This window comes from Triturus cristatus, chromosome 1_1, assembly GCF_964204655.1.
Source record: "Triturus cristatus chromosome 1_1, aTriCri1.1, whole genome shotgun sequence".
Classification (NCBI taxonomy): Eukaryota; Metazoa; Chordata; class Amphibia; order Caudata; family Salamandridae; genus Triturus; species Triturus cristatus.
In genome coordinates this window covers 1,114,016,543-1,114,041,362 of record NC_140579.1, presented here as the reverse complement: position 1 = coordinate 1,114,041,362, position 24,820 = coordinate 1,114,016,543, and positions in this window count along the sequence as shown.

Below are 24,820 nucleotides of genomic sequence, written 5' to 3'. Positions count from 1 at the left end.
TTCTCAGGCTGTACAACGGCTCTGCTGACCTGGTTCTTTGGCTGTAGAGCAGCTCTGCTGACCTTGTTCTCTAGCTGTACAGCAGCTCTGCTGACCTGGTTCTCTGGCTCTAAAGCAGCTCTGCTGACCCAGTTCTCTGGCTCTACAGCAACTCTGCTGACCTGGTTCCCTGGCTCTACAACGGCTCTGCTGACATGTTTCTCTGGCTGTAAAGCAGCTTTGCTGACCTGGTTCTCTGGCTCTACAATGGATCTGCTGGCCTGGTTCTCTGGCTCTAGAGCGGCTCTGCTGACCTATTTCTCTAGCTCTAGAGCGGCTCTGCTGACCTGGTTCTCTGGCTCTACAGCGGCTCTGCTGACCTGGTTCTATGGCTCAAGAGCAGCTCTACTGACCTAGTTCTCTGGCTCTAGTGCAGCTCTACTGACCTGGTTCTCTGGCTCTACAGCAACTCTGCTGACCTGGTTCCCTGGCTCTACAGACATGTTTCTCTGGCTGTAAAGCAGCTTTGCTGACCTGGTTCTCTGGCTCTACAATGGATCTGCTGGCCTGGTTATCTGGCTCTACAGCAGCTCTGCTGACCTGGTTCTCTGGCTCTACAGCAGCTCTGCTGACCTGGTTCTCTGGCTCTACAGCAGCTCTGCTGACCTGGTTCTCTGGCTCTACAGCAGCTCTGCTGACCTGGTTCTCTGGCTCTACAGCAGCTCTGCTGACCTGGTTATCTGGCTCTACAGCAGCTCTGCTGACCTGGTTCTCTGGCTCTACAGCAGCTTTGCTGACCTGGTTCTCAGGCTGTACAGCGGCTCTGTTGACCTGGTTCTCAGGCTGTACAGCGGCTCTGCTGACCTGGCTCTAAAGCAGCTCTGCTGACCTGGTTCTCTGGCTCTCGAGCAGCTCTGCTGACCTGGTTCTCTGGCTCTACAACAGCTCTGCTGACCTGGCTCTAAAGCAGCTCTGCTGACCTGGTTCTCTGGCTCTCGAGCAGCTCTGCTGACCTGGTTCTCTGGCTCTAGAGCAGCTTTGCTGACCTGGTTCTCAGGCTGTACAACGGCTCTGCTGACCTGGTTCTTTGGCTGTAGAGCAGCTCTGCTGACCTTGTTCTCTAGCTGTACAGCAGCTCTGCTGACCTGGTTCTCTGGCTCTAAAGCAGCTCTGCTGACCCAGTTCTCTGGCTCTACAGCAACTCTGCTGACCTGGTTCCCTGGCTCTACAACGGCTCTGCTGACATGTTTCTCTGGCTGTAAAGCAGCTTTGCTGACCTGGTTCTCTGGCTCTACAATGGATCTGCTGGCCTGGTTCTCTGGCTCTAGAGCGGCTCTGCTGACCTATTTCTCTAGCTCTAGAGCGGCTCTGCTGACCTGGTTCTCTGGCTCTACAGCGGCTCTGCTGACCTGGTTCTATGGCTCAAGAGCAGCTCTACTGACCTAGTTCTCTGGCTCTAGTGCAGCTCTACTGACCTGGTTCTCTGGCTCTACAGCAACTCTGCTGACCTGGTTCCCTGGCTCTACAGACATGTTTCTCTGGCTGTAAAGCAGCTTTGCTGACCTGGTTCTCTGGCTCTACAATGGATCTGCTGGCCTGGTTATCTGGCTCTACAGCAGCTCTGCTGACCTGGTTCTCTGGCTCTACAGCAGCTCTGCTGACCTGGTTCTCTGGCTCTACAGCAGCTCTGCTGACCTGGTTCTCTGGCTCTACAGCAGCTCTGCTGACCTGGTTCTCTGGCTCTACAGCAGCTCTGCTGACCTGGTTATCTGGCTCTACAGCAGCTCTGCTGACCTGGTTCTCTGGCTCTACAGCAGCTTTGCTGACCTGGTTCTCAGGCTGTACAGCGGCTCTGTTGACCTGGTTCTCAGGCTGTACAGCGGCTCTGTTGAACTGGTTCTCTGGCTGTACAGCGGCTCTGTTGACCTGGTTCTCTGGCTCGAAAGCAGCTCTGCTGACCTGGTTCTATAGCAGCTCTGCTGACCTGGATCTCTGGCTCTACAGCGGCTCTGTTGACCTGGTTCTCTGGCTCGAAAGCAGCTCTGCTGACCTGGTTCTCTGGCTCTAAAGCAGCTCTGCTTACCTCGTTCTTTGGCTGTAGAGCAGCTCTGCTGACCTTGTTATCTGGCTCTACAGTAGCTCTGCTGACCTGGTTGTCTGGCTCTACAGCAGCTCTGCTGACCTACTTCTCTGGCTCTACAGCACCTCTGCTGACCTGGTTCTCTGGCTCTACAGCAGCTCTGCTGACCTGGTTCTCTGGCTGTACAGCGGCTCTGTTGACCTGGTTCTCTGGCTCTACAGCGGCTCTGTTGACCTGGTTCTCTGGCTCGAAAGCAGCTCTGCTGACCTGGTTCTCTGGCTCTAAAGCAGCTCTGCTTACCTGGTTCTTTGGCTCTACAGCAGCTCTGCTGACCTGGTTATCTGGCTCTACAGCAGCTCTGCTGACCTGGTTCTCTGGCTCTACAGTGGCATTGCTGACCTGGTTCTCTGGCTCTACAGCGGCTCTGTTGACCTGGTTCTCTGGCTCTACAGCGGCTCTGTTGACCTGGTTCTCTGGCTCGAAAGCAGCTCTGCTGACCTGGTTCTCTGGCTCTAAAGCAGCTCTGCTTACCTGGTTCTCTGGCTGTACAACAGCTCTGCTTACCTGGTTCTCTGGCTGTACAGCAGCTCTGCTGACCTGGTTCTCTGGCTCTACAGCAGCTCTGTTGACCTGGTTCTCTGGCTCTACAGCAGCTCTGCTGACCTGGTTCTCTGCCTCTACAGCAGCTCTGCTGACCTGGTTATCTGGCTCTACAGCAGCTCTGCTGACCTGGTTATCTGGCTCTACAGCAGCTCTGCTGACCTGGTTCTCTGGCTCTACAGCAGCTTTGCTGACCTGGTTCTCAGGCTGTACAGCAGTTCTGTTGACCTGGTTCTCAGGCTGTACAGCGGCTCTGTTGACCTGGTTCTCTGGCTCGAAAGCAGCACTGCTTACCTGGTTCTCTGGCTGTACAGCAGCTCTGCTGACCTGGTTCTATAGCAGCTCTGCTGACCTGGTTCTCAGGCTGTACAGCGGCTCTGTTGACCTGGTTCTCTGGCTCGAAAGCAGCTCTGCTGACCTGGTTCTCTGGCTCTAAAGCCGCTCTGCTTACCTGGTTCTTTGGCTGTAGAACAGCTCTTCTGACCTTGTTATCTGGCTCTACAGCAGCTCTGCTGACCTGGTTATCTGGCTCTACAGCAGCTTTGCTGACCTGGTTCTCTGGCTCTACAGCGGCTCTGTTGACCTGGTTCTCTGGCTGGAAAGCAGCTCTGCTGACCTGGTTCTCTGACTCTAAAGCAGCTCTGCTTACCTGGTTCTCTGGCTGTACAGCAGCTCTGCTGACCTGGTTCTCTGGTTCTATAGCAGCTCTGCTGACCTGGTTCTCAGGCTGTACAGCGGCTCTGTTGACCTGGTTCTCTGGCTCTACAGCAGCTCTGTTGACCTGATTCTCTGGCTCAAAAGCAGCTCTGCTGACCTGGTTCTCTGGCTCTACAACGGCTCTGCTGATCTGGCTCTACAACGTCTCTGCTGACCTGGTTCTCAAGCTCTACAGCAGCTCTGCTGACCTTGTTCTCTGGCTGTACAGCAGCTCTGCTGACCTGGTTCTCTGGCTGTACAGCGGCTCTGCTGACCTGGTTCTTAGACTCTCGAGCCGCTCTCCTGACCTGGTTCTCTGGCTCTAGAGCAGCTTTGCTGACCTGGTTCTCTGGCTCTAGAGCAGCTTTGCTGACCTGGTTCTCTGGCTCTAGAGCAGCTGTGCTGACCTGGTTCTCAGGCTGTAGAACGGCTCTGCTGACCTGGTTCTCAGGCTGTAGAACGGCTCTGCTGACCTGGTTCTCTGGCTGAAGAGAACCTCTGCTGACCTTGTTCTCTGGTTGTACAGCAGCTCTGCTGACCTGGTTCTCTGGCTTTACAGCAGCTTTGCTGACCTGGTTCTCTGGCTCTACAGCGGCTCTCTTGACCTGGTCCTCTGGCTCTACAGCCGCTCTGTTGACCTGGTTCTCTGGCTCTACAGCAGCTCTGCTGACCTGGTTCTCTGGCTCTAAAGCAGCTCTGCTTACCTGGTTCTCTGGCTGTACAGCAGCTCTGCTGACCTGGTTCTCTGGTTCTATAGCAGCTCTGCTGACCTGGTTCTCAGGCTGTACAGCGGCTCTGTTGACCTGGTTCTCTGGCTCTACAGCGGCTCTGTTGACCTGGTTCTCTGGCTCTACAGCAGCTCTGCTGACCTGGTTCTCTGGCTCTACAGCAGCTCTGCTGACCTGGTTCTCTGGCTCTACAGCAGCTCTGATGACCTGGTTCTCTGGCTCTACGGCAGCTCTGCTGACCTGGTTATCAGGCTCTACAGCAGCTCTGCTGACCTGGTTATCTGGCTCTACAGCAGCTCTGCTGACCTGGTTCTCTGGCTCTACAGCAGCTCTGCTGACCTGGTTCTCTGGCTCTACAGCAGCTCTGCTGACCTGGTTCTCAGGCTGTACAGCGGCTCTGTTGACCTGGTTCTCTGGCTCTACAGCAGCTCTGCTGACCTGGTTCTCTGGCTCGAAAGCAGCTCTGCTGACCTTGTTATCTGGCTCTACAGCAGCTCTGCTGACCTTGTTATCTGGCTCTACAGCAGCTCTGCTGACCTGGTTATCTGGCTCTACAGCAGCTCTGCTGACCTGGTTCTCTGGCACTACAGCAGCTCTGCTGACCTGGTTCTCTGGCTCTACAGCAGCTTTGCTGACCTGGTTCTCAGGCTGTACAGCGGCTCTGTTGACCTGGTTCTCTGGCTCTACAGCGGCTCTGTTGACCTGGTTCTCTGGCTCGAAAGCAGCTCTGCTGACCTGGTTCTCTGACTCTAAAGCAGCTCTGCTTATCTGGTTCTTTGGCTGTAGAGCAGCTCTTCTGACCTTGTTATCTGGCTCTACAGCAGCTCTGCTGACCTGGTTATCTGGCTCTACAGCAGCTCTGCTGACCTGGTTCTCTGGCTTTACAGCAGCTTTGCTGACCTGGTTCTCTGGCTCTACAGCGGCTCTGTTGACCTGGTCCTCTGGCTCTACAGCCGCTCTGTTGACCTGGTTCTCTGGCTCTACAACAGCTCTGCTGACCTGGTTCTCTGGCTCTAAAGCAGCTCTGCTTACCTGGTTCTCTGGCTGTACAGCAGCTCTGCTGACCTGGTTCTCTGGTTCTATAGCAGCTCTGCTGACCTGGTTCTCAGGCTGTACAGCGGCTCTGTTGACCTGGTTCTCTGGCTCTACAGCGACTCTCTTGACCTGGTTCTCTGGCTCGAAAGCAGCTCTGCTGACCTGGTTCTCTGGCTCTACAACGGCTCTGCTGACCTGTTTCTCTGGCTGTGCAGCGGCTCTGCTGACCTGGTTCTCAGGCTCTACAGCAGCTCTGCTGACCTTGTTCTCTGGCTGTACGGCAGCTCTGCTGACCTGGTTCTCTGGCTGTACAGCGGCTCTGCTGACCTGGTTCTTAGACTCTCGAGCAGCTCTCCTGACCTGGTTCTCTGGCTCTAGAGCAGCTTTGCTGACCTGGTTCTCTGGCTCTAGAGCAGCTTTGCTGACCTGGTTCTCAGGCTGTAGAACGGGTCTGCTGACCTGGTTCTCAGGCTGTAGAACGGCTCTGCTGACCTGGTTCTCTGGCTGAAGAGAACCTCTGCTGACCTTGTTCTCTGGCTGTACAGCAGCTCTGCTGACCTGGTTCTCTGGCTCTACAGCGGCTCTGCTGACCTGGTTCTCTGGCTCTACAGCAGCTCTGCTGACCTGGTTCTCTGGCTGAACAGCGGCTCTGTTGACCTGGTTCTCTGGCTCTACAGCGGCTCTGTTGACCTGCTTCTCTGGCTCTACAGCGGCTCTGTTGACCAGGTTCTTAGTCTCTAGAGCAGCTCTGCTGGCCTGGTTCTCTGGCTCTAGAGCGGCTCTGCTGACCTGGTTCTCTGGCTCTAGAGCGGCTCTGCTGACCTGGTTCTCTGGCTCTACAACGGCTCTGCTGACCTGTTTCTCTGGCTGTGCAGCGGCTCTGCTGACCTGGTTCTCAGGTTCTACAGCAGCTCTGCTGACCTGGTTCTCTCGCTTTATAGCGGCTCTGCTGACCTGGTTCTTAGACTCTCGAGCACAGCTCTCCTGACCTTGTTCTCTAGCTCTAGAGCAGCTTTGCTGACCTGGTTCTCTGGCTCTAGAGCAGCTTTGCTGACCTGGTTCTCAGGCTGTAGAACGGCTCTGCTGACCTGGTTCTCTGGCTTTATAGCGGCTCTGCTGACCTGGTTCTCTGGCTCTACAGTGGCTCTGTTGACCTGGTTCTCTGGCTCTAAAACGGCTCTGCTGACCTGGTTTCTCTGGCTCTACAGCAGCTCTGCTGACCTGGTTCTTAGACTCTCGAGCAGCTCTCCTGACCTGGTTCTCTGGCTCTACAGCGGCTCTGTTGACCTGGTTCTCTGGCTCGATAGCAGCTCTGCTGACCTGGTTCTCTGGCTCTAAAGCAGCTCTGCTTACCTGGTTCTTTGGCTGTAGAGCAGCTCTGCTGACCTTGTTATCTGGCTCTACAGCAGCTCTGCTGACCTGGTTCTCTGGCTCTAAAGCAGCTCTGCTGACCTTGTTATCTGGCTCTACAGCAGCTCTGCTTACCTGGTTCTTTGGCTGTAGAGCAGCTCTGCTGACCTTGTTATCTGGCTCTACAGCAGCTCTGCTGACCTGGTTATCTGGCTCTACAGCAGCTCTGCTGACCTGGTTCTCTGGCTCTACAGAAGATTTGCTGACCTGGTTCTCAGGCTGTACAGCGGCTCTGTTGACCTGGTTCTCTGGCTCTACAGCGGCTCTGTTGACCTGGTTCTCTGGCTCGAAAGCAGCTCTGCTGACCTGGTTCTCTGGCTCTAAAGCAGCTCTGCTTACCTGGTTCTCTGGCTGTACAACAGCTCTGCTGACCTGGTTCTCTGTTTCTATAGCAGCTCTGCTGACCTGGTTCTCTCGTTCTATAGCAGCTCTGCTGACCTGGTTCTCAGGCTGTACAGCAGCTCTGTTGACCTGGTTCTCTGGCTCTACAGCAGCTCTGTTGACCTGGTTCTCTGGCTCGAAAGCAGCTCTGCTGACCTGGTTCTCTGGCTCCACAACGGCTCTGCTGACCTGTTTCTCTGGCTGTGCAGCGGCTCTGCTGACCTGGTTCTCAGGCTCTACAGCAGCTCTGCTGACCTTGTTCTGTGGCTGTACAGCAGCTCTGCTGACCTGGTTCTCTGGCTTTATAGCGGCTCTGCTGACCTGGTTCTTAGACTCTCGAGCAGCTCTCCTGACCTGGTTCTCTGGCTCTAGAGCAGCTTTGCTGACCTGGTTCTCTGGCTCTAGAGCAGCTTTGCTGACCTGGTTCTCAGGCTGTAGAACGGCTCTGCTGACCTGGTTCTCAGGCTGTAGAACGGCTCTGCTGACCTGGTTCTCTGGCTGAAGAGAACCTCTGCTGACTTGTTCTCTGGCTGTACAGCAGCTCTGCTGACCTGGTTCTCTGGCTCTACAGCAGCTCTGCTGACCTGGTTCTCTGGCTCTACAACGGCTCTGCTGACTTGGTTCTCAGGCTCTAGAGCAGCTCTGCTGACCTGGTTCTCTGGCTGTACAACAGCTCTGCTGACCTGGCTCTAAAGCAGCTCTGCTGACCTGGTTCTCTGGCTCTCGAGCAGCTCTGCTGACCTGGTTCTCTGGCTCTACAACAGCTCTGCTGACCTGGCTCTAAAGCAGCTCTGCTGACCTGGTTCTCTGGCTCTCGAGCAGCTCTGCTGACCTGGTTCTCTGGCTCTAGAGCAGCTTTGCTGACCTGGTTCTCAGGCTGTACAACGGCTCTGCTGACCTGGTTCTTTGGCTGTAGAGCAGCTCTGCTGACCTTGTTCTCTAGCTGTACAGCAGCTCTGCTGACCTGGTTCTCTGGCTCTAAAGCAGCTCTGCTGACCCAGTTCTCTGGCTCTACAGCAACTCTGCTGACCTGGTTCCCTGGCTCTACAACGGCTCTGCTGACATGTTTCTCTGGCTGTAAAGCAGCTTTGCTGACCTGGTTCTCTGGCTCTACAAGGGATCTGCTGGCCTGGTTCTCTGGCTCTAGAGCGGCTCTGCTGACCTATTTCTCTAGCTCTAGAGCGGCTCTGCTGACCTGGTTCTCTGGCTCTACAGCGGCTCTGCTGACCTGGTTCTATGGCTCAAGAGCAGCTCTACTGACCTAGTTCTCTGGCTCTAGTGCAGCTCTACTGACCTGGTTCTCTGGCTCTACAGCAACTCTGCTGACCTGGTTCCCTGGCTCTACAGACATGTTTCTCTGGCTGTAAAGCAGCTTTGCTGACCTGGTTCTCTGGCTCTACAATGGATCTGCTGGCCTGGTTATCTGGCTCTACAGCAGCTCTGCTGACCTGGTTCTCTGGCTCTACAGCAGCTCTGCTGACCTGGTTCTCTGGCTCTACAGCAGCTCTGCTGACCTGGTTCTCTGGCTCTACAGCAGCTCTGCTGACCTGGTTCTCTGGCTCTACAGCAGCTCTGCTGACCTGGTTCTCTGGCTCTACAGCAGCTCTGCTGACCTGGTTATCTGGCTCTACAGCAGCTCTGCTGACCTGGTTCTCTGGCTCTACAGCAGCTTTGCTGACCTGGTTCTCAGGCTGTACAGCGGCTCTGTTGACCTGGTTCTCAGGCTGTACAGCGGCTCTGTTGAACTGGTTCTCTGGCTGTACAGCGGCTCTGTTGACCTGGTTCTCTGGCTCGAAAGCAGCTCTGCTGACCTGGTTCTATAGCAGCTCTGCTGACCTGGATCTCTGGCTCTACAGCGGCTCTGTTGACCTGGTTCTCTGGCTCGAAAGCAGCTCTGCTGACCTGGTTCTCTGGCTCTAAAGCAGCTCTGCTTACCTCGTTCTTTGGCTGTAGAGCAGCTCTGCTGACCTTGTTATCTGGCTCTACAGTAGCTCTGCTGACCTGGTTGTCTGGCTCTACAGCAGCTCTGCTGACCTACTTCTCTGGCTCTACAGCAGCTCTGCTGACCTGGTTCTCTGGCTCTACAGCAGCTCTGCTGACCTGGTTCTCTGGCTGTACAGCGGCTCTGTTGACCTGGTTCTCTGGCTCTACAGCGGCTCTGTTGACCTGGTTCTCTGGCTCGAAAGCAGCTCTGCTGACCTGGTTCTCTGGCTCTAAAGCAGCTCTGCTTACCTGGTTCTTTGGCTCTACAGCAGCTCTGCTGACCTGGTTATCTGGCTCTACAGCAGCTCTGCTGACCTGGTTCTCTGGCTCTACAGCGGCATTGCTGACCTGGTTCTCTGGCTCTACAGCGGCTCTGTTGACCTGGTTCTCTGGCTCTACAGCGGCTCTGTTGACCTGGTTCTCTGGCTCGAAAGCAGCTCTGCTGACCTGGTTCTCTGGCTCTAAAGCAGCTCTGCTTACCTGGTTCTCTGGCTGTACAACAGCTCTGCTTACCTGGTTCTCCGGCTGTACAGCAGCTCTGCTGACCTGGTTCTCTGGCTCTACAGCAGCTCTGTTGACCTGGTTCTCTGGCTCTACAGCAGCTCTGCTGACCTGGTTCTCTGCCTCTACAGCAGCTCTGCTGACCTGGTTATCTGGCTCTACAGCAGCTCTGCTGACCTGGTTATCTGGCTCTACAGCAGCTCTGCTGACCTGGTTCTCTGGCTCTACAGTAGCTTTGCTGACCTGGTTCTCAGGCTGTACAGCAGTTCTGTTGACCTGGTTCTCAGGCTGTACAGCGGCTCTGTTGACCTGGTTCTCTGGCTCGAAAGCAGCACTGCTTACCTGGTTCTCTGGCTGTACAGCAGCTCTGCTGACCTGGTTCTATAGCAGCTCTGCTGACCTGGTTCTCAGGCTGTACAGCGGCTCTGTTGACCTGGTTCTCTGGCTCGAAAGCAGCTCTGCTGACCTGGTTCTCTGGCTCTAAAGCCGCTCTGCTTACCTGGTTCTTTGGCTGTAGAACAGCTCTTCTGACCTTGTTATCTGGCTCTACAGCAGCTCTGCTGACCTGGTTATCTGGCTCTACAGCAGCTTTGCTGACCTGGTTCTCTGGCTCTACAGCGGCTCTGTTGACCTGGTTCTCTGGCTGGAAAGCAGCTCTGCTGACCTGGTTCTCTGACTCTAAAGCAGCTCTGCTTACCTGGTTCTCTGGCTGTACAGCAGCTCTGCTGACCTGGTTCTCTGGTTCTATAGCAGCTCTGCTGACCTGGTTCTCAGGGTGTACAGCGGCTCTGTTGACCTGGTTCTCTGGCTCTACAGCAGCTCTGTTGACCTGATTCTCTGGCTCAAAAGCAGCTCTGCTGACCTGGTTCTCTGGCTCTACAACGGCTCTGCTGATCTGGCTCTACAACGTCTCTGCTGACCTGGTTCTCAAGCTCTACAGCAGCTCTGCTGACCTTGTTCTCTGGCTGTACAGCAGCTCTGCTGACCTGGTTCTCTGGCTGTACAGCGGCTCTGCTGACCTGGTTCTTAGACTCTCGAGCTGCTCTCCTGACCTGGTTCTCTGGCTCTAGAGCAGCTTTGCTGACCTGGTTCTCTGGCTCTAGAGCAGCTTTGCTGACCTGGTTCTCTGGCTCTAGAGCAGCTGTGCTGACCTGGTTCTCAGGCTGTAGAACGGCTCTGCTGACCTGGTTCTCAGGCTGTAGAACGGCTCTGCTGACCTGGTTCTCAGGCTGTAGAACGGCTCTGCTGACCTGGTTCTCTGGCTGATGAGAACCTCTGCTGACCTTGTTCTCTGGTTGTACAGCAGCTCTGCTGACCTGGTTCTCTGGCTTTACAGCAGCTTTGCTGACCTGGTTCTCTGGCTCTACAGCGGCTCTCTTGACCTGGTCCTCTGGCTCTACAGCCGCTCTGTTGACCTGGTTCTCTGGCTCTACAGCAGCTCTGCTGACCTGGTTCTCTGGCTCTAAAGCAGCTCTGCTTACCTGGTTCTCTGGCTGTACAGCAGCTCTGCTGACCTGGTTCTCTGGTTCTATAGCAGCTCTGCTGACCTGGTTCTCAGGCTGTACAGCGGCTCTGTTGACCTGGTTCTCTGGCTCTACAGCGGCTCTGTTGACCTGGTTCTCTGGCTCTACAGCAGCTCTGCTGACCTGGTTCTCTGGCTCTACAGCAGCTCTGCTGACCTGGTTCTCTGGCTCTACAGCAGCTCTGATGACCTGGTTCTCTGGCTCTACAGCAGCTCTGCTGACCTGGTTATCAGGCTCTACAGCAGCTCTGCTGACCTGGTTATCTGGCTCTACAGCAGCTCTGCTGACCTGGTTCTCTGGCTCTACAGCAGCTCTGCTGACCTGGTTCTCTGGCTCCACAGCAGCTCTGCTGACCTGGTTCTCAGGCTGTACAGCGGCTCTGTTGACCTGGTTCTCAGGCTGTACAGCGGCTCTGTTGACCTGGTTCTCTGGCTCGAAAACAGCTCTGCTGACCTGGTTCTCTGGCTCGAAAGCAGCACTGCTTACCTGGTTCTCTGGCTGTACAGCAGCTCTGCTGACCTGGTTCTATAGCAGCTCTGCTGACCTGGTTCTCAGGCTGTACAGTGGCTCTGTTGACCTGGTTCTCTGGCTCTACAGCGGCTCTGTTGACCTGGTTCTCTGGCTCTACAGCAGCTCTGCTGACCTGGTTCTCTGGCTCGAAAGCAGCTCTGCTGACCTTGTTATCTGGCTCTACAGCAGCTCTGCTGACCTTGTTATCTGGCTCTACAGTAGCTCTGCTGACCTGGTTGTCTGGCTCTACAGCAGCTCTGCTGACCTACTTCTCTGGCTCTACAGCAGCTCTGCTGACCTGGTTCTCTGGCTCTACAGCAGCTCTGCTGACCTGGTTCTCTGGCTCTACAGCGGCTCTGTTGACCTGGTTCTCTGGCTCTACAGCGGCTCTGTTGACCTGGTTCTCTGGCTCGAAAGCAGCTCTGCTGACCTGGTTCTCTGGCTCTAAAGCAGCTCTGCTCACCTGGTTCTTTGGCTCTACAGCAGCTCTGCTGACCTGGTTATCTGGCTCTACAGCAGCTCTGCTGACCTGGTTCTCTGGCTCTACAGCGGCATTGCTGACCTGGTTCTCTGGCTCTACAGCGGCTCTGTTGACCTGGTTCTCTGGCTCTACAGCGGCTCTGTTGACCTGGTTCTCTGGCTCGAAAGCAGCTCTGCTGACCTGGTTCTCTGGCTCTAAAGCAGCTCTGCTTACCTGGTTCTCTGGCTGTACAACAGCTCTGCTTACCTGGTTCTCTGGCTGTACAGCAGCTCTGCTGACCTGGTTCTCTGGCTCTACAGCAGCTCTGTTGACCTGGTTCTCTGGCTCTACAGCAGCTCTGCTGACCTGGTTCTCTGCCTCTACAGCAGCTCTGCTGACCTGGTTATCTGGCTCTACAGCAGCTCTGCTGACCTGGTTATCTGGCTCTACAGCAGCTCTGCTGACCTGGTTCTCTGGCTCTACAGCAGCTTTGCTGACCTGGTTCTCAGGCTGTACAGCAGTTCTGTTGACCTGGTTCTCAGGCTGTACAGCGGCTCTGTTGACCTGGTTCTCTGGCTCGAAAGCAGCACTGCTTACCTGGTTCTCTGGCTGTACAGCAGCTCTGCTGACCTGGTTCTATAGCAGCTCTGCTGACCTGGTTCTCAGGCTGTACAGCGGCTCTGTTGACCTGGTTCTCTGGCTCGAAAGCAGCTCTGCTGACCTGGTTCTCTGGCTCTAAAGCCGCTCTGCTTACCTGGTTCTTTGGCTGTAGAACAGCTCTTCTGACCTTGTTATCTGGCTCTACAGCAGCTCTGCTGACCTGGTTATCTGGCTCTACAGCAGCTTTGCTGACCTGGTTCTCTGGCTCTACAGCGGCTCTGTTGACCTGGTTCTCTGGCTGGAAAGCAGCTCTGCTGACCTGGTTCTCTGACTCTAAAGCAGCTCTGCTTACCTGGTTCTCTGGCTGTACAGCAGCTCTGCTGACCTGGTTCTCTGGTTCTATAGCAGCTCTGCTGACCTGGTTCTCAGGCTGTACAGCGGCTCTGTTGACCTGGTTCTCTGGCTCTACAGCAGCTCTGTTGACCTGATTCTCTGGCTCAAAAGCAGCTCTGCTGACCTGGTTCTCTGGCTCTACAACGGCTCTGCTGATCTGGCTCTACAACGTCTCTGCTGACCTGGTTCTCAAGCTCTACAGCAGCTCTGCTGACCTTGTTCTCTGGCTGTACAGCAGCTCTGCTGACCTGGTTCTCTGGCTGTACAGCGGCTCTGCTGACCTGGTTCTTAGACTCTCGAGCAGCTCTCCTGACCTGGTTCTCTGGCTCTAGAGCAGCTTTGCTGACCTGGTTCTCTGGCTCTAGAGCAGCTTTGCTGACCTGGTTCTCTGGCTCTAGAGCAGCTGTGCTGACCTGGTTCTCAGGCTGTAGAACGGCTCTGCTGACCTGGTTCTCAGGCTGTAGAACGGCTCTGCTGACCTGGTTCTCTGGCTGAAGAGAACCTCTGCTGACCTTGTTCTCTGGTTGTACAGCAGCTCTGCTGACCTGGTTCTCTGGCTTTACAGCAGCTTTGCTGACCTGGTTCTCTGGCTCTACAGCGGCTCTCTTGACCTGGTCCTCTGGCTCTACAGCCGCTCTGTTGACCTGGTTCTCTGGCTCTACAGCAGCTCTGCTGACCTGGTTCTCTGGCTCTAAAGCAGCTCTGCTTACCTGGTTCTCTGGCTGTACCGCAGCTCTGCTGACCTGGTTCTCTGGTTCTATAGCAGCTCTGCTGACCTGGTTCTCAGGCTGTACAGCGGCTCTGTTGACCTGGTTCTCTGGCTCTACAGCGGCTCTGTTGACCTGGTTCTCTGGCTCTACAGCAGCTCTGCTGACCTGGTTCTCTGGCTCTACAGCAGCTCTGCTGACCTGGTTCTCTGGCTCTACAGCAGCTCTGATGACCTGGTTCTCTGGCTCTACAGCAGCTCTGCTGACCTGGTTATCAGGCTCTACAGCAGCTCTGCTGACCTGGTTATCTGGCTCTACAGCAGCTCTGCTGACCTGGTTCTCTGGCTCTACAGCAGCTCTGCTGACCTGGTTCTCTGGCTCTACAGCAGCTCTGCTGACCTGGTTCTCAGGCTGTACAGCGGCTCTGTTGACCTGGTTCTCAGGCTCGAAAACAGCTCTGCTGACCTGGTTCTCTGGCTCGAAAGCAGCACTGCTTACCTGGTTCTCTGGCTGTACAGAAGCTCTGCTGACCTGGTTCTATAGCAGCTCTGCTGACCTGGTTCTCAGGCTGTACAGTGGCTCTGTTGACCTGGTTCTCTGGCTCTACAGCGGCTCTGTTGACCTGGTTCTCTGGCTCTACAGCAGCTCTGCTGACCTGGTTCTCTGGCTCGAAAGCAGCTCTGCTGACCTTGTTATCTGGCTCTACAGCAGCTCTGCTGACCTTGTTATCTGGCTCTACAGCAGCTCTGCTGACCTGGTTATCTGGCTCTACAGCAGCTCTGCTGACCTGGTTCTCTGGCACTACAGCAGCTCTGCTGACCTGGTTCTCTGGCTCTACAGCAGCTTTGCTGACCTGGTTCTCAGGCTGTACAGCGGCTCTGTTGACCTGGTTCTCTGGCTCTACAGCGGCTCTGTTGACCTGGTTCTCTGGCTCGAAAGCAGCTCTGCTGACCTGGTTCTCTGACTCTAAAGCAGCTCTGCTTATCTGGTTCTTTGGCTGTAGAGCAGCTCTTCTGACCTTGTTATCTGGCTCTACAGCAGCTCTGCTGACCTGGTTATCTGGCTCTACAGCAGCTCTGCTGACCTGGTTCTCTGGCTTTACAGCAGCTTTGCTGACCTGGTTCTCTGGCTCTACAGCGGCTCTGTTGACCTGGTCCTCTGGCTCTACAGCCGCTCTGTTGACCTGGTTCTCTGGCTCTACAACAGCTCTGCTGACCTGGTTCTCTGGCTCTAAAGCAGCTCTGCTTACCTGGTTCTCTGGCTGTACAGCAGCTCTGCTGACCTGGTTCTCTGGTTCTATAGCAGCTCTGCTGACCTGGTTCTCAGGCTGTACAGCGGCTCTGTTGACCTGGTTCTCTGGCTCTACAGCGACTCTCTTGACCTGGTTCTCTGGCTCGAAAGCAGCTCTGCTGACCTGGTTCTCTGGCTCTACAACGGCTCTGCTGACCTGTTTCTCTGGCTGTGCAGCGGCTCTGCTGACCTGGTTCTCAGGCTCTACAGCAGCTCTGCTGACCTTGTTCTCTGGCTGTACGGCAGCTCTGCTGACCTGGTTCTCTGGCTGTACAGCGGCTCTGCTGACCTGGTTCTTAGACTCTCGAGCAGCTCTCCTGACCTGGTTCTCTGGCTCTAGAGCAGCTTTGCTGACCTGGTTCTCTGGCTCTAGAGCAGCTTTGCTGACCTGGTTCTCAGGCTGTAGAACGGGTCTGCTGACCTGGTTCTCAGGCTGTAGAACGGCTCTGCTGACCTGGTTCTCTGGCTGAAGAGAACCTCTGCTGACCTTGTTCTCTGGCTGTACAGCAGCTCTGCTGACCTGGTTCTCTGGCTCTACAGCGGCTCTGCTGACCTGGTTCTCTGGCTCTACAGCAGCTCTGCTGACCTGGTTCTCTGGCTGAACAGCGGCTCTGTTGACCTGGTTCTCTGGCTCTACAGCGGCTCTGTTGACCTGCTTCTCTGGCTCTACAGCGGCTCTGTTGACCAGGTTCTTAGTCTCTAGAGCAGCTCTGCTGGCCTGGTTCTCTGGCTCTAGAGCGGCTCTGCTGACCTGGTTCTCTGGCTCTAGAGCGGCTCTGCTGACCTGGTTCTCTGGCTCTACAACGGCTCTGCTGACCTGTTTCTCTGGCTGTGCAGCGGCTCTGCTGACCTGGTTCTCAGGTTCTACAGCAGCTCTGCTGACCTGGTTCTCTGGCTTTATAGCGGCTCTGCTGACCTGGTTCTTAGACTCTCGAGCACAGCTCTCCTGACCTTGTTCTCTAGCTCTAGAGCAGCTTTGCTGACCTGGTTCTCTGGCTCTAGAGCAGCTTTGCTGACCTGGTTCTCAGGCTGTAGAACGGCTCTGCTGACCTGGTTCTCTGGCTTTATAGCGGCTCTGCTGACCTGGTTCTCTGGCTCTACAGTGGCTCTGTTGACCTGGTTCTTTGGCTCTAAAACGGCTCTGCTGATCTGGTTTCTCTGGCTCTACAGCAGCTCTGCTGACCTGGTTCTTAGACTCTCGAGCAGCTCTCCTGACCTGGTTCTCTGGCTCTAGAGCAGCTTTGCTGACCTGGTTCTCTGGCTCTAGAGCAGCTTTGCTGACCTGGTTCTCAGGCTGTAGAACGGCTCTGCTGACCTGGTTCTCAGGCTGTAGAACGGCTCTGCTGACCTGGTTCTCTGGCTGAAGAGAACCTCTGCTGACCTTGTTCTCTGGCTGTACAGCAGCTCTACTGACCTGGTTCTCTGGCTCTACAGCGGCTCTGCTGACCTGGTTCTCTGGCTCTGCAACGGCTCTGCTGACTTGGTTCTCAGGCTCTAGAGCAGCTTTGCTGACCTGGTTCTCAGGCTGTAGAACGGCTCTGCTGACCTGGTTCTCAGGCTGTAGAACGGCTCTGCTGACCTGGTTCTCTGGCTGAAGAGAACCTCTGTTGACCTTGTTCTCTGGCTGTACAGCAGCTCTGCTGACCTGGTTCTCTGGCTCTACAGCGGCTCTGCTGACCTGGGCCTCTGGCTCTGCAACGGCTCTGCTGACTTGGTTCTCAGGCTCTACAGCAACTCTGCTGACCTGGTTCCCTGGCTCTACAACGGCTCTGCTGACATGTTTCTCTGGCTGTAAAGCAGCTTTGCTGACCTGGTTCTCTGGCTCTACAATGGATCTGCTGGCCTGGTTCTCTGGCTCTACAGCGGCTCTGCTGACCTGGTTCTCTGGCTGTAGAGCAGCTCTGCTGACCTGGTTCTCTGGCTCTACAGCAGCTCTGCTGACCTGGTTCTCTGGCTCTACAGCAGCTCTGCTGACCTGGTTCTCTGGCTCTACAGCAGCTCTGCTGACCTGGTTATCTGGCTCTACAGCAGCTCTGCTGACCTGGTTATCTGGCTCTACAGCAGCTCTGCTGACCTGGTTCTCTGGCTCTACAGCAGCTCTGCTGAGCTGGTTCTCAGGCTGTACAGCGGCTCTTTTGACCTGGTTCTCTGGCTCGAAAGCAGCTCTGCTGACCTGGTTCTCTGGCTCGAAAGCAGCACTGCTTACCTGGTTCTCTGGCTGTACAGCAGCTCTGCTGACCTGGTTTTATAGCAGCTCTGCTGACCTGGTTCTCTGGCACTACAGCAGCTCTGCTGACCTGGTTCTCTGGCTCTACAGCAGCTTTGCTGACCTGGTTCTCAGGCTGTACAGCGGCTCTGTTGACCTGGTTCTCTGGCTCTACAGCGGCTCTGTTGACCTGGTTCTCTGGCTCGAAAGCAGCTCTGCTGACCTGGTTCTCTGGCTCTAAAGCAGCTCTGCTTATCTGGTTCTTTGGCTGTAGAGCAGTTCTTCTGACCTTGTTATCTGGCTCTACAGCAGCTTTGCTGACCTGGTTATCTGGCTCTACAGCAGCTCTGCTGACCTGGTTCTCTGGCTTTACAGCAGCTTTGCTGACCTGGTTCTCTGGCTCTACAGCGGCTCTCTTGACCTGGTCCTCTGGCTCTACAGCCGCTCTGTTGACCTGGTTCTCTGGCTCTACAGCAGCTCTGCTGACCTGGTTCTCTGGCTCTAAAGCAGCTCTGCTTACCTGGTTCTCTGGCTGTACAGCAGCTCTGCTGACCTGGTTCTCTGGTTCTATAGCAGCTCTGCTGACCTGGTTCTCAGGCTGTACAGCGGCTCTGTTGACCTGGTTCTCTGGCTCTACAGCGGCTCTGTTGACCTGGTTCTCTGGCTCGAAAGCAGCTCTGCTGACCTGGTTCTCTGGCTCTACAACGGCTCTGCTGACCTGTTTCTCTGGCTGTGCAGCGGCTCTGCTGACCTGGTTCTCAGGCTCTACAGCAGCTCTGCTGACCTTGTTCTCTGGCTGTACGGCAGCTCTGCTGACCTGGTTCTCTGGCTGTACAGCGGCTCTGCTGACCTGGTTCTTGGACTCTCGAGCAGCTCTCCTGACCTGGTTCTCTGGCTCTAGAGCAGCTTTGCTGACCTGGTTCTCTGGCTCTAGAGCAGCTTTGCTGACCTGGTTCTCAGGCTGTAGAATGGCTCTGCTGACCTGGTTCTCAGGCTGTAGAACGGCTCTGCTGACCTGGTTCTCTGGCTGAAGAGAACCTCTGCTGACCTTGTTCTCTGGCTGTACAGCAGCTCTGCTGACCTGGTTCTCTGGCTCTACAGCGGCTCTGCTGACCTGGTTCTCTGGCTCTACAGCGGCTCTGTTGACCTGGTTCTCTGGCTCGAAAGCAGCTCTGCTGACCTGGTTCTATAGCAGCTCAGCTGACCTGGTTCTCAGGCTCTACAGCGGCTCTGTTGACCTCGTTCTCTGGCTCTGCAGCGGCTCTGTTGACCTGGTTCTCAGGCTCGAAAGCAGCTCTGCTGACCTGGTTCTCTGGCTCTAAAGCAGCTCTGCTTACCTGGTTCTTTGGCTGTAGAGCAGCTCTGCTGACCTTGTTATCTGGCTCTACAGCAGCTCTGCTGACCTGGTTATCTGGCTCTACAGCAGCTCTGCTGACCTGGTTCTCTGGCTCTACAGCAGCTCTGCTGACCTGGTTCTCTGGCTCTACAGCAGCTCTGCTGACCTGGTTCTCTGGCTGAACAGCGGCTCTGTTGACCTGGTTCTCTGGCTCTACAGCGGCTCTGTTGACCTGCTTCTCTGGCTCTACAGCGGCTCTGTTGACCTGGTTCTTAGTCTCTAGAGCAGCTCTGCTGGCCTGGTTCTCTGGCTCTAGAGCGGCTCTGCTGACCTGGTTCTCTGGCTCTAGAGCGGCTCTGCTGACCTGGTTTTCTGGCTCTACAACGGCTCTGCTGACCTGTTTCTCTGGCTGTGCAGCGGCTCTGCTGACCTGGTTCTCAGGCTCTACAGCAGCTCTGCTGACCTGGTTCTCTGGCTTTATAGCGGCTCTGCTGACCTGGTTCTTAGACTCTCGAGCAGCTCTCCTGACCTGGTTCTCTGGCTCTAGAGCAGCTTTGCTGACCTGGTTCTCTGGCTCTAGAGCAGCTTTGCTGACCTGGTTCTCAGGCTGTAGAACGGCTCTGCTGACCTGGTTCTCTGGCTTTATAGCGGCTCTGCTGACCTGGTTCTCTGGCTCTACAGTGGCTCTGTTGACCTGGTTCTCTGGCTCTAAAACGGCTCTGCTGACCTGGTTTCTCTGGCTCTACAGCAGCTCTGCTGACCTGGTTCTTAGACTCTCGAGCAGCTCTCCTGACCTGGTTCTCTGGCTCTAGAGCAGCTTTGCTGACCTGGTTCTCTGGCTCTAGAGCAGCTTTGCTGACCTGGTTCTCAGGCTGTAGAACGGCTCTGCTGACCTGGTTCTCTGGCTTTATAGCGGCTCTGCTGACCTGGTTCTCTGGCTCTACAGTGGCTCTGTTGACCTGGTTCTCTGGCTCTAAAACGGCTCTGCTGATCTGGTTTCTCTGGCTCTACAGCAGCTCTGCTGACCTGGTTCTTAGACTCTCGAGCAGCTCTCCTGACCTGGTTCTCTGGCTCTAGAGCAGCTTTGCTGACCTGGTTCTCTGGCTCTAGAGCAGCTTTGCTGACCTGGTTCTCAGGCTGTAGAACGGCTCTGCTGACCTGGTTCTCAGGCTGTAGAACGGCTCTGCTGACCTGGTTCTCTGGCTGAAGAGAACCTCTGCTGACCTTGTTCTCTGGCTGTACAGCAGCTCTACTGACCTGGTTCTCTGGCTCTACAGCGGCTCTGCTGACCTGGTTCTCTGGCTCTGCAACGGCTCTGCTGACTTGGTTCTCAGGCTCTAGAGCAGCTTTGCTGACCTGGTTCTCAGGCTGTAGAACGGCTCTGCTGACCTGGTTCTCAGGCTGTAGAACGGCTCTGCTGACCTGGTTCTCTGGCTGAAGAGAACCTCTGTTGACCTTGTTCTCTGGCTGTACAGCAGCTCTGCTGACCTGGTTCTCTGGCTCTACAGCGGCTCTGCTGACCTGGGCCTCTGGCTCTGCAACGGCTCTGCTGACTTGGTTCTCAGGCTCTACAGCAACTCTGCTGACCTGGTTCCCTGGCTCTACAACGGCTCTGCTGACATGTTTCTCTGGCTGTAAAGCAGCTTTGCTGACCTGGTTCTCTGGCTCTACAATGGATCTGCTGGCCTGGTTCTCTGGCTCTACAGCGGCTCTGCTGACCTGGTTCTCTGGCTGTAGAGCAGCTCTGCTGACCTGGTTCTCTGGCTCTACAGCAGCTCTGCTGACCTGGTTCTCTGGCTCTACAGCAGCTCTGCTGACCTGGTTCTCTGGCTCTACAGCAGCTCTGCTGACCTGGTTATCTGGCTCTACAGCAGCTCTGCTGACCTGGTTATCTGGCTCTACAGCAGCTCTGCTGACCTGGTTCTCTGGCTCTACAGCAGCTCTGCTGAGCTGGTTCTCAGGCTGTACAGCGGCTCTTTTGACCTGGTTCTCTGGCTCGAAAGCAGCTCTGCTGACCTGGTTCTCTGGCTCGAAAGCAGCACTGCTTACCTGGTTCTCTGGCTGTACAGCAGCTCTGCTGACCTGGTTTTATAGCAGCTCTGCTGACCTGGTTCTCTGGCACTACAGCAGCTCTGCTGACCTGGTTCTCTGGCTCTACAGCAGCTTTGCTGACCTGGTTCTCAGGCTGTACAGCGGCTCTGTTGACCTGGTTCTCTGGCTCTACAGCGGCTCTGTTGACCTGGTTCTCTGGCTCGAAAGCAGCTCTGCTGACCTGGTTCTCTGGCTCTAAAGCAGCTCTGCTTATCTGGTTCTTTGGCTGTAGAGCAGTTCTTCTGACCTTGTTATCTGGCTCTACAGCAGCTTTGCTGACCTGGTTATCTGGCTCTACAGCAGCTCTGCTGACCTGGTTCTCTGGCTTTACAGCAGCTTTGCTGACCTGGTTCTCTGGCTCTACAGCGGCTCTCTTGACCTGGTCCTCTGGCTCTACAGCCGCTCTGTTGACCTGGTTCTCTGGCTCTACAGCAGCTCTGCTGACCTGGTTCTCTGGCTCTAAAGCAGCTCTGCTTACCTGGTTCTCTGGCTGTACAGCAGCTCTGCTGACCTGGTTCTCTGGTTCTATAGCAGCTCTGCTGACCTGGTTCTCAGGCTGTACAGCGGCTCTGTTGACCTGGTTCTCTGGCTCTACAGCGGCTCTGTTGACCTGGTTCTCTGGCTCGAAAGCAGCTCTGCTGACCTGGTTCTCTGGCTCTACAACGGCTCTGCTGACCTGTTTCTCTGGCTGTGCAGCGGCTCTGCTGACCTGGTTCTCAGGCTCTACAGCAGCTCTGCTGACCTTGTTCTCTGGCTGTACGGCAGCTCTGCTGACCTGGTTCTCTGGCTGTACAGCGGCTCTGCTGACCTGGTTCTTGGACTCTCGAGCAGCTCTCCTGACCTGGTTCTCTGGCTCTAGAGCAGCTTTGCTGACCTGGTTCTCTGGCTCTAGAGCAGCTTTGCTGACCTGGTTCTCAGGCTGTAGAATGGCTCTGCTGACCTGGTTCTCAGGCTGTAGAACGGCTCTGCTGACCTGGTTCTCTGGCTGAAGAGAACCTCTGCTGACCTTGTTCTCTGGCTGTACAGCAGCTCTGCTGACCTGGTTCTCTGGCTCTACAGCGGCTCTGCTGACCTGGTTCTCTGGCTCTACAGCGGCTCTGTTGACCTGGTTCTCTGGCTCGAAAGCAGCTCTGCTGACCTGGTTCTATAGCAGCTCAGCTGACCTGGTTCTCAGGCTCTACAGCGGCTCTGTTGACCTCGTTCTCTGGCTCTGCAGCGGCTCTGTTGACCTGGTTCTCAGGCTCGAAAGCAGCTCTGCTGACCTGGTTCTCTGGCTCTAAAGCAGCTCTGCTTACCTGGTTCTTTGGCTGTAGAGCAGCTCTGCTGACCTTGTTATCTGGCTCTACAGCAGCTCTGCTGACCTGGTTATCTGGCTCTACAGCAGCTCTGCTGACCTGGTTCTCTGGCTCTACAGCAGCTCTGCTGACCTGGTTCTCTGGCTCTACAGCAGCTCTGCTGACCTGGTTCTCTGGCTGAACAGCGGCTCTGTTGACCTGGTTCTCTGGCTCTACAGCGGCTCTGTTGACCTGCTTCTCTGGCTCTACAGCGGCTCTGTTGACCTGGTTCTTAGTCTCTAGAGCAGCTCTGCTGGCCTGGTTCTCTGGCTCTAGAGCGGCTCTGCTGACCTGGTTCTCTGGCTCTAGAGCGGCTCTGCTGACCTGGTTTTCTGGCTCTACAACGGCTCTGCTGACCTGTTTCTCTGGCTGTGCAGCGGCTCTGCTGACCTGGTTCTCAGGCTCTACAGCAGCTCTGCTGACCTGGTTCTCTGGCTTTATAGCGGCTCTGCTGACCTGGTTCTTAGACTCTCGAGCAGCTCTCCTGACCTGGTTCTCTGGCTCTAGAGCAGCTTTGCTGACCTGGTTCTCTGGCTCTAGAGCAGCTTTGCTGACCTGGTTCTCAGGCTGTAGAACGGCTCTGCTGACCTGGTTCTCTGGCTTTATAGCGGCTCTGCTGACCTGGTTCTCTGGCTCTACAGTGGCTCTGTTGACCTGGTTCTCTGGCTCTAAAACGGCTCTGCTGACCTGGTTTCTCTGGCTCTACAGCAGCTCTGCTGACCTGGTTCTTAGACTCTCGAGCAGCTCTCCTGACCTGGTTCTCTGGCTCTAGAGCAGCTTTGCTGACCTGGTTCTCTGGCTCTAGAGCAGCTTTGCTGACCTGGTTCTCAGGCTGTAGAACGGCTCTGCTGACCTGGTTCTCAGGCTGTAGAACGGCTCTGCTGACCTGGTTCTCTGGCTGAAGAGAACCTCTGCTGACCTTGTTCTCTGGCTGTACAGCAGCTCTGCTGACCTGGTTCTCTGGCTCTACAGCGGCTCTGCTGACCTGGTTCTCTGGCTCTGCAACGGCTCTGCTGACTTGGTTCTCAGGCTCTAGAGCAGCTCTGCTGACCTGGTTCTCTGGCTCTAAAGCAGCTTTGCTGACCTGGTTCTCTGGCTGTACAGCAGCTCTGCTGACCTGGTTCTATAGCAGCTCTGCTGACCTGGTTCTCAGGCTGTACAGCGGCTCTGTTGACCTGGTTCTCTGGCTCGAAAGCAGCTCTGCTGACCTGGTTCTCTGACTCGAAAGCAGCTCTGCTGACCTTGTTATCTGGCTCTACAGCAGCTCTGCTGACCTTGTTATCTGGCTCTACAGCAGCTCTGCTGACCTGGATATCTGGCTCTACAGCAGCTCTGCTGACCTGGTTCTCTGGCACTACAGCAGCTCTGCTGACCTGGTTCTCTGGCTCTACAGCAGCTTTGCTGACCTGGTTCTCAGGCTGTACAGCGGCTCTGTTGACCTTGTTCTCTGGCTCTACAGCGGCTCTGTTGACCTGGTTCTCTGGCTCGAAAGCAGCTCTGCTGACCTGGTTCTCTGGCTCTAAAGCAGCTCTGCTTATCTGGTTCTTTGGCTGTAGAGCAGCTCTTCTGACCTTGTTATCGGGCTCTACAGCAGCTCTGCTGACCTGGTTATCTGGCTCTACAGCAGCTCTGCTGACCTGGTTCTCTGGCTCTACAGCAGCTTTGCTGACCTGGTTCTCTGGCTCTACAGCGGCTCTGTTGACCTGGTCCTCTGGCTCTACAGCGGCTCTGTTGACGTGGTTCTCTGGCTCTACAGCAGCTCTGCTGACCTGGTTCTCTGGCTCTAAAGCAGCTCTGCTTACCTGGTTCTCTGGCTGTACAGCAGCTCTGCTGACCTGGTTCTCTGGTTCTATAGCAGCTCTGCTGACCTGGTTCTCAGGCTGTACAGCGGCTCTGTTGACCTGGTTCTCTGGCTCTACAGCGGCTCTGTTGACCTGGTTCTCTGGCTCGAAAGCAGCTCTGCTGACCTGGTTCTCTGGCTCTACAACGGCTCTGCTGACCTGTTTCTCTGGCTGTGCAGCGGCTCTGCTGACCTGGTTCTCAGGCTCTACAGCAGCTCTGCTGACCTTGTTCTCTGGCTGTACGGCAGCTCTGCTGACCTGGTTCTCTGGCTGTACAGCGGCTCTGCTGACCTGGTTCTTAGACTCTCGAGCAGCTCTCCTGACCTGGTTCTCTGGCTCTAGAGTAGCTTTGCTGACCTGGTTCTCTGGCTCTAGAGCAGCTTTGCTGACCTGGTTCTCAGGCTGTAGAACGGCTCTGCTGACCTGGTTCTCAGGCTGTAGAACGGCTCTGCTGACCTGGTTCTCTGGCTGAAGAGAACCTCTGCTGACCTTGTTCTCTTGCTGTTCAGCAGCTCTGCTGACCTGGTTCTCTGGCTCTACAGCGGCTCTGCTGACCTGGTTCTCTGGCTCTACAGCGGCTCTGTTGACCTGGTTCTCTGGCTCGAAAGCAGCTCTGCTGACCTGGTTCTATAGCAGCTCTACTGACCTGGTTCTCAGGCTCTACAGCGGCTCTGTTGACCTGGTTCTCTGGCTCTGCAGCGGCTCTGTTGACCTGGTTATCTGGCTCAAAAGCAGCTCTGCTGACCTGGTTCTCTGGCTCGAAAGCAGCTCTGCTTACCTGGTTCTTTGGCTGTAGAGCAGCTCTGCTGACCTTGTTATCTGGCTCTACAGCAGCTCTGCTGACCTGGTTATCTGGCTCTACAGCAGCTCTGCTGACCTGGTTCTCTGGCTTTATAGCGGCTCTGCTGACCTGGTTCTCTGGCTCTACAGTGGCTCTGTTGACCTGGTTCTCTGGCTCTAAAACGGCTCTGCTGACCTGGTTTCTCTGGCTCTACAGCAGCTCTGCTGACCTGGTTCTTAGACTCTCGAGCAGCTCTCCTGACCTGGTTCTCTGGCTCTAGATCAGCTTTGCTGACCTGGTTCTCTGGCTCTAGAGCAGCTTTGCTGACCTGGTTCTCAGGCTGTAGAACGGCTCT